We start from the raw sequence: 8,833 nt of genomic DNA, 5'->3' as shown, positions 1-8,833 counted from the left end.
TCGCAATAGCAACGAGGTGAAATAGATATCCTGTTTGCAAAAAAGAGGTAGAAAGGAAACAATTATTGGCCAATAACAATTGATGACACATGCGATGACAAAAAAGAAGCATATTCCTTGTCCTAAGGGAAGATAACAACACGGTTGTGTTTGTCTAAAACGGTGTGAGGACAAGATTGCAATAGGGAAAGTATGCCTGAGGGAGTCCTGGATTAGGGGGTCTCCGGACAGCTGGACTATATCCTTTGCCCGGACTGTTGGACTATGAAGATACAAGATTGAAGACTTCGTCCCCTGTCCGGATGGGACTCTCCTTGGTGTGGAAGGCAAGCTAGGCAATACGAATATAAAGATCTCCTACCTTGTAACCGACTCTGTGTAACCCTAGCCCCCTTCGGTGTCTATATAAACCGGAGGGTTTAGTCCGCAGGACAATGGGCAATCATACCATAGGCTAGCTTCTAGGGTTTAGCCTCTACGATCTCGTGGTAGATCAACTCTTATAATACTCATATCATCAAGAACAATCAAGCAGGACATAGGGTATTACCTCCATCAAGAGGGCTCGAACCTAGGTAAACATCGTGTCCCCTGCCTCCTGTTACCATCCGCCTTAGACACACAGTTCGGGACCCCCTACCCGAGATCCGCCGGTTTTGACACCGAAATTGGTGCTTTCATTGAGAGTTCCACTTTGTCATCACCATAAGGCTTGATGGCTCCCTCGATCATCGGTAGCGATGCGGTCCAGGGTGTGGTTTTCCTCCCTGAACAGATCTTTGTATTCGGCGGCTTCGCACTGCGGGCCAATTCGCTTGACCATCTGGAGCAGATCGAGAGCTACGCCCCTGGCCATCAGGTCAAATTTGGAAATTTAAACTACACTGCCGACATCCGCGGAGACTTGATCTTCGACGGATTCGAGCCCGTGTCAGGTGAGCCGCACAGTCACGATGAGCACGACGTAACTCTGCCGTCAGACAGCGTGCGGGAGATCGCATCTACAACTACTCCGGTCGTCAATCCGGAGCAAATCGCGCCATCCGAGAGCGGAGGGATAGACCCCGCCATGTGTCCGCACTCTTAGTGGCGATAGAGCCAGATACTGACTTCACCTCTTACGAGAGTCGTGTCGCCGAACCACTGGATTCACCTCCGGCCACGGACTCCGAGCTGCTTACATCCGTGCCTGTCGAATCCGACTGGGCGCCGATCATGGCGTTCACCTCCGTGGATATTTTTCAGCACTCGCCCTTTAGCGATGTGCTAAATTCATTGAGGTCCCTCTCCCTGTCAGGAGAACCTTGGCCGAACTATGTCCGTCTAGAATGGGATGCGGACGACGAAGAAATTCGCTGCCCACCCACCACCCACTTAGTAGCCATTGTCGATGATTTAACCCACATGCTCAAGTTTGACTCTGAAGACATCGATGGTATGGACAACGATGAAGGAGACGAGCAGGAACCACCGCCCACAGGGCATTGGACCACTACCTCATCATACGGCATATATATGGTAGACACCCCTAAAGAAGGCAATGGCGACGAGACAGCGGAGGATGACCCCTTCAAGAAGCAACCCAAGAGCCGACGTCAGCGACGCCGCTCTAAGTCCCGCCATAGCAAAAGTAGTGATACCAACACAGGAGATAATAACACTCCGGATAGTGCCGAACACAACCTCAATCCCCCCCAGCACGATATAGAGCCGGAGGATGAACAAGCCAGCCCTCTAGAGCAAGCAGCAGATGGAGAACCAGAGGAGGACAATTGCATGCCTCTCTCCGAAGACGAGGCGAGCCTCGGCGATGAAGAATTTATCGTGCCTGAGGACCCCGTCGAACAGGAGCACTTCAAGCTCCGGCTTATGGCCACAGCAAATAGCCTGAATAAAAAGCAACAACAGCTTCAAGCTGATCAAGACCTGCTAGCAGACAGATGGACCGAAGTCCTTGCGGCCGAGGAATACGAACTCGAGCGCCCCTCCAAGAGTTACACAAAATGCAGGTTGCTACCTCACCTCGAGGAGGAAGAATTGAAACCCCATGCACCAGTGTACGATGCGGCTGACCAGCCACTACGTGGCCGAGCCAAAGAGGCATTTCAGCCTGAAGTTCAGCCTGCAACCCACCGCCACTCAATCCAAAATACCAAGGCTCGGGACAATACACGGGACCTGCGAGACGTATTGGACAGCAAGGCAAAACTTGCAAGGTCAATATACGGGTCACGGGCACGCGCGCCAACACGGGACGATGATCGTCGCGCCGGATACGCCAAAAGCAAATCCGGCCGGGCCGAATACAACAGACAAGACTCATATGAACTGCGTCGGGATATAGCCCGGCACAGAGGCGCCGCACACCCCCTATGCTTCACTGATGAAGTTATGGATCACGAATTCCCGGAGGGTTTCAAACCCGTAAATATCGAATCATATGACGGTACAACAGATCCCGCGGTATGGATTGAGGATTTCCTCCTTCACATCCACATGACTCGTGGTGATGATCTACACGCCATCAAGTACCTCCCACTAAAACTCAAAGGACCAGCTCGGCATTGGCTGAATAGCTTACCAGCAGACTCCGTGGGCAGTTGGGAGGATCTGGGAGACGCATTCCTTGACAACTTCCAGGGCACTTATGTGCGACCACGGGATGCTGATGACTTGAGCCATATAACTCAGCAGTCAGGGGAATCGGCCAGACAATTCTGGACTCGGTTCCTGACCAAGAAAAACCAAATTGTCGACTGTCCGGACGAAGAGTCCCTCGCGGAATTCAAGCACAACATTCGTGATGAGTGGCTTGCCCGCCACCTTGGCCAGGAGAAGCCGAAGTCTATGGCAGCCCTCACGACACTCATGACACGCTTTTGCGCGGGCGAGGATAGCTGGCTGGCTCGCAACAATAACACATCGAGGAATCCGGGCACTTCGGATACCAAAGATGTCAACGGCAGACAACGTCGTAACAGAGCAAAGCGCCGCAATAACGGCGATAACACCGTGGATACGGCAGTCAATGCCGGATTCAGGGGCTCTAGATCCGGTCAGTGGAAAAAGCCATTTAAAAGAAGTACCCCGGCTCTGTCCAGTTTGGATCGCATACTGGATCGCTCGTGTCAAATCCACGGCACCCCCGACAAGCTAGCCAATCACACCAACAGAGAATGCTGGGTGTTCAAGCAGGCCGGCAAGTTAAATGCCGAAAACAAGGACAAGGGGTTGCATAGTGATGATGATGAGGAGCCCCAGCTGCCGAACACGGGAGGACAGAAGGAGTTCCCCCCAGAAGTGAAGACGGTGAACATGATATACGCAACCCACATTCCCAAGAGGGAGCGGAAGCATGCACTAAGGGACGTCTGTGCGATGGAGCCTGTCGCCCCAAAGTTCAACCCATGGTCTGCTTGCCCGATCACCTTTGATCGCAGGGATCACCTCACTAGTATCCGTCATGGCAAATCCGCCGCACTGGTCCTAGACCCCATCATCGACGGATTTCATCTTACTAGAGTCCTTATGGACGGCGGCAGCAGCCTGAACCTGCTCTATCAGGATACAGTGCGCAAAATGGGTATCGATCCCTTGAGGATCAAACCCACCAAAACCACCTTTAAGGGCGTCATCCCAGGTGTAGAGGCCCATTGCACGGGCTTAATCACACTGGAGGTAGTCTTCGGATCACCGGACAACTTCCGAAGCGAGGAGTTAATCTTCGACATCGTCCCGTTTCGCAGTGGCTATCATGCACTGCTCAGATGAACTGCATTTGCAAAATTCAATGCAGTACCGCATTACGCATACCTCAAGCTCAAGATGCCAGGGCCTCGGGGGTCATAACAGTGAATGGAAATACAGAACGCTCGCTCCGCATGGAAGAGCACACTGCAGCCCTCGCAGCAGAAGGACAAAGCAGCCTTTCAAGGCAAACCACTAATTCAGCGATACAACACCCGAACACCTTCAAGCGTGTCCGGAGTAAACTGCAACAGGATCGCCTGGCACGTTCAGAGCTTGCCTAGCAATTCGGCCCCCATCCCAGTCCCAGTCAAGCGACGAAATTCATGTCGCGCGTACATAATTACGCACTGGAAATAACATGGACATAGGCGGGGGCACGATCAGGGCATGCCCCGCAATGCGGCTTAACCGCCCTAGGGGTTGTATATCTTTATCATTTCTTTTCTCTTTTAGGGCCTAACTCTCTGGAAGCCCTTTCCGGCAGTATGATTGCCGGACACATTACGGGAGAGAACAACCAAGGCCACAACAAGCCGGGATGTACATGGGAACCCCCAGGTGGTCTCTAATAATAATACCCGCTTTCTACTATCCATACGCAGCTTGCCCTGGGATAGGACATTTCGAATAGTCCTACTTTCTGCTTATTGCACTACCTGTACCAGTACGCTTCGACTTATTATTTAAATAACAATGCATAGCATTATTCAATTATTGCATTATTCATTATTTTTTCCCTTATCTCCAGTTACGACAATCCGGACCCGTAAATTCGGGTACGGTCAGTACGCCAGGGGCTTTCGTTTACCCCACAATACGGCGCGAGAAGTCCGAACACTTTCGACAGTGCGGCACCCCGAATTTATAGCATTATATGCATCAGCTCCGAATCATGTCTTGGGTTAATAGTTGGGTTTGCCCGGCTACCATGCTTTGGTACCTTACGTTCGGCTAGATAGGCTAAGGTAGCGGTGGGAGAACTACTGCGATTGTGTCCCGGTTCTTCCGGACAAGCACCTCAGTAGAGAAAGCCGAAAACTGACTGTCATGATAAGGCGAGAGACTGGTCGCTGTTCGAGAGGTCTTAAGTCCCTAAAGACTTTTTACGCTTCGGGCGGGGAGTCGGCCTTGTCCAGCTTAGGCGTGTATAGCGCCCCAAATTCGGCCTTCCGAATACCAGGGGCTTCGCCAAAATTTAAAATTGTAGACTTCTATGGCTAAGTGAGAGTGATAAAGCATTATAGTCCGATTGCCTGGTTCGTTGCGCTGAACACCTCCCTTGAAGGACCAAAAATTGGGGTAAAGAGTGCTCAGGTTTATCCCGAATACCCCGGTACTAGTTACATGGGGGCAGAAGCCAACGACTAGCCAACTCTCAGATTTTATAAACAGCCGCACAGAAGGTAATATTTTAAATTAAAAAAGTGTCGCATGGCGCAAATGAACTCGTTTCATATTACAGGATCACATGAGCATGTTCATTCAAAAATTACATCCTTGGCACACTCATGCGCCACAAGGTGGGAACCCTTCAGGACACTCTCATAGTACATCTCGAGGCAGCGATGCTCCTTGCCCTCCGGCGGCCCCTCCTTCACCAACTTCACGGCGTCCAGCTTCGCCCAGTGCACCTTCGCCTGGGCAAAAGCCATGCGCGCACCCTCGATGCAGACGGACCGCTTTATAACTTCAAGCCGTGGGCAGGCATCCACCAGCCGCCTCACCAGACCGAAGTAGCTGCCGGGTAGGGGCTCGCCAGGCCACATCCGGACTATAAGGCCCCTCATGGCTTGTTCGGCCGCTTTGTGAAGCTCGACCAGCTGCTTCAGCTGGTCACTCAAGGGCACAGGGTGTTCGGTCCTAGTATACTGAGACCAGAACAACTTCTCCGTCGAGCTCCCCTCCTCAGCTCGTTAAAACTCCGCGGCACCCAGTACACTTCGGGGAAGACCTGCAAACGCTCCTGGAGAGCTCTGAACTCGTGTAAGAAAAAGGAAAGTTTCCTTCACGTGCTTGCTTTGCATAATGAATGCCTTACCCGCCGCTATCTTCTTCACCACATCAATCTCCTGGAGGGCCTTGTGGGCTTCGGCCTTGGCACTCCGGACGCTTTCAAGCGCCTGCGCGAGCTCGGACTCGCGTCTTAGGGTCAAACTCCAAGGATTCGTGCTTTTTGGCGAGAGCCTCGAGCTCTTGCTGCACCTCGCCTACTCGGGCTTCTTGCTTCTCCCATTCAATGCGCTCCTTGGACGCTTTGTCTTCGGCCTCGGACAGCGCCTTCCTCAGGGTTGCCACTTCGGTCGTGCCCCCTGGCAAATCCATGATGATCCTATTACTTTACATCCGAACTTCTTTTTCAATATATAGACAAGGGTATTGCTTACCTTTGCTCTCCTCGAGCTGCCTCTTGGTAAGGCCGAGCTCATCCTCGGACCGCTCCAGGTCCTGCTTCAGTGCAGAGACCTCCGCAGTACATGCGGCAGCGGTCCGCAGTGAAGCCTGCACATACACATAGATATTTTTCTGATTAGACTCCTGAGTTATCATTTGATCCTCTATCCGGCCTTTCTTTCCGAACACCGAACAGAGCATCAGGGGCTAGTATCCATGCGGGCTTATTTTCCTATATCTTCATTGCTTTACCTCAAAGCCTGTTAGGAGGCTGGCACAAGCTTCGGTCAGTCTGTTCTTGGCGGACTGAACTTTCTCCATCACCGCACTCATGATAGTGCGGTGCTCTTCGTCGATGGAAGCGCCGTGAAGCGCTTCCAGCAGGCTGTCCGGTGCCTCCGGATAGACAGAGGACACCGGCACGGGCGGCTTGCCCCCCTTAACGGGGGGTCACCCGCCAGAGTCCGGAGCCACCGAAGATTTCGGTGCAGTGTTCAGCTGGGGTCCGAACCTGGAGCCCATGGGAGTCCCGCTCCCTTTGCGCCCAGGGTCCGGAAGGTCGCTGCGAGGCGCCCCCAGGACTGCCTCCCCTTGGCCCGGTGCCTGTTGAGACAACACCTCGACGTTGTCCGCAGGGCAAGGAGTGGAGGTGGTCGGAAGAGAACCACTGTTCATATCTGACGAGTCCAACGAACCGCTCGACGAAGTTGCGTCGAGATGAGCTCGGGACGGACTGCATAATTATATTCGGCATGAGAAGAAGCAGAGCAGTAAAATATACTACGAATCACAATGGTGTCCGGATACTTATGACTTCACCAGGGGCTTGACCCTGGGTAGCCACTCATCGCCGTTGTAGGCGGCCGTCGTGGAGCAGTCCGGAGGGAGGGTCTTGCCCTTCTTGGACCCTTCGGCCTCCCCGGTTGGGTCAGCCTTCCTTTTCTTGTCTCCCCCGGCTAGGGGGAGAGAGAACTTTCCTCTTCCTCCTCCTCGTCTTCGTGGGAGGAGTGCACGTCGGAGTCATCGGACGATGAGTCCGATACAACTTTGCGCTGGAGACCCTTTCGGGTCCCCGCGGCCTTCTTCTTGGTCTTCTTCACCGGCACCTTGTAAGGTGCCAGAGTCAGCATCTCCGTTAGGAGAGTGCCTGCAGGATCTTCAGGCAGGGGGGCTGGGCAATCAAGCTACTCCGCTATCTTTATCGAGTCATGTTAATGACATAGAGGCTTAGATCCTGCATATGACTAAACCGAGGCAAATAAATACCCTGAGAGATATAAAAACTTACCGGATTGGCGCGACGCTTTGTGCTGAGTCCGCGGTCCTCGGTGAGGGAAGGAGGAATCTCAGCGCCCTTGAACAGCACCCTCCAGACGTCCTCGTACATCGTGTCATAGAGCTCTCGCAGCGTCTAGTGCTTGGCCGACTCGAACTCCCACAAATCGAATGCCCGTCATTGACACGGGAGTATTCAACGGAAGAGCATGACCTGGACCATGTGGATGAGCTTGATCTTCTTGCTCGTCATGTTCCTGATGCAGGTCTGGAGTCCGGTCAACTCTACCGAAGAACCCCAAGACAGGCCCTTCTCATTCAGGAGGTGAGTCGCGTGGGGATTCCGGATCGAAATTTGGGGGCCGCCACCCAGTTGGAGTCGCGCGGCTCGGTGATGTAGAACCACCCCGATTGCCACCCCTTTATGGTATCCACATAGGTGCCCTCGAGCCAGGTGACGTTAGGCATCTTGCCCACCATGGCGCCTCCGCACTCTGCTTGCTGGCCGCCCACCACCTTCGGTTTAACATTGAAGGTTTTCAGCCATAGGCCGAAGTGGGGCCTGATGCGGAGGAAGGCCTCGCGCACGACGATAAACGCCGAGATGTTGAGGAAGAAATTGGGGGGCAGATCATGAAAATCCAGCCCGTAGTAAAACATGAGCCTGCGGACAAATGGGTGGAGGGGAAATCCCAGTTCGCGGATGAAATGGGTAAGGAAAACTACACTATCGTGGGGTTCGGGCATAGGGACAATCTGCCCTGTGTCTGGCAACTGGTGCGCGATATCCGCGGCAAGGTATCCAGCTGCACGCAACTTTGCAATGTTCTCCTCTGTGACGGAGGAGACCATCCACTTGCCTCCTGCTCCGGACATGCTTGGAGTGGTTTGAGAAATAGAACGCGAGCTTCGGTGCTGGAGCTCGAGTGCGTGAGAATGGATAAGCAAGGAGGTAGAAGGCGTGGGTAAAAGGGGGTAAATCGTTGTCCCTTTATAAAGGAGAAAGAGGCGATGCGTCTCCCCACTTGCCTGGTAAAACCGCTTATTCCCCAGGCGCCGTAATTGATGGCGCGGTTGGGTTACCCACATCCGTATTGATGAGAATCACGTAATAACGGGGACATGATCTCTGCTTTGACATGACGTGTCAAGAAAACCGCCCCATGTTCTGTGCGGTGCTGGTTGAGAAAAACGGTTCGAATAATGACCGAGCCATGACATGACATCATGCTGTCAGAACGCGTCAGCAGATTAGATTTGTGGAAATATTATTCTCTCTGCGGTAGTATGTGGAACTTGTTTTGCAGAGCCAGACACCATTCCGATGTTCAAAATCTTCTATGAAGTATTCGGAGGAGGAACCCGCCTTGCAATGCCGAAGACAATACTGCGCGCCGGACTCATCGTCATTGAAGCC

This window comes from Triticum urartu, chromosome 1 (genome assembly GCF_003073215.2).
Source record: "Triticum urartu cultivar G1812 chromosome 1, Tu2.1, whole genome shotgun sequence".
Lineage (NCBI taxonomy): Eukaryota > Viridiplantae > Streptophyta > Magnoliopsida > Poales > Poaceae > Triticum > Triticum urartu.
This window is presented reverse-complemented; position numbering follows the sequence as displayed.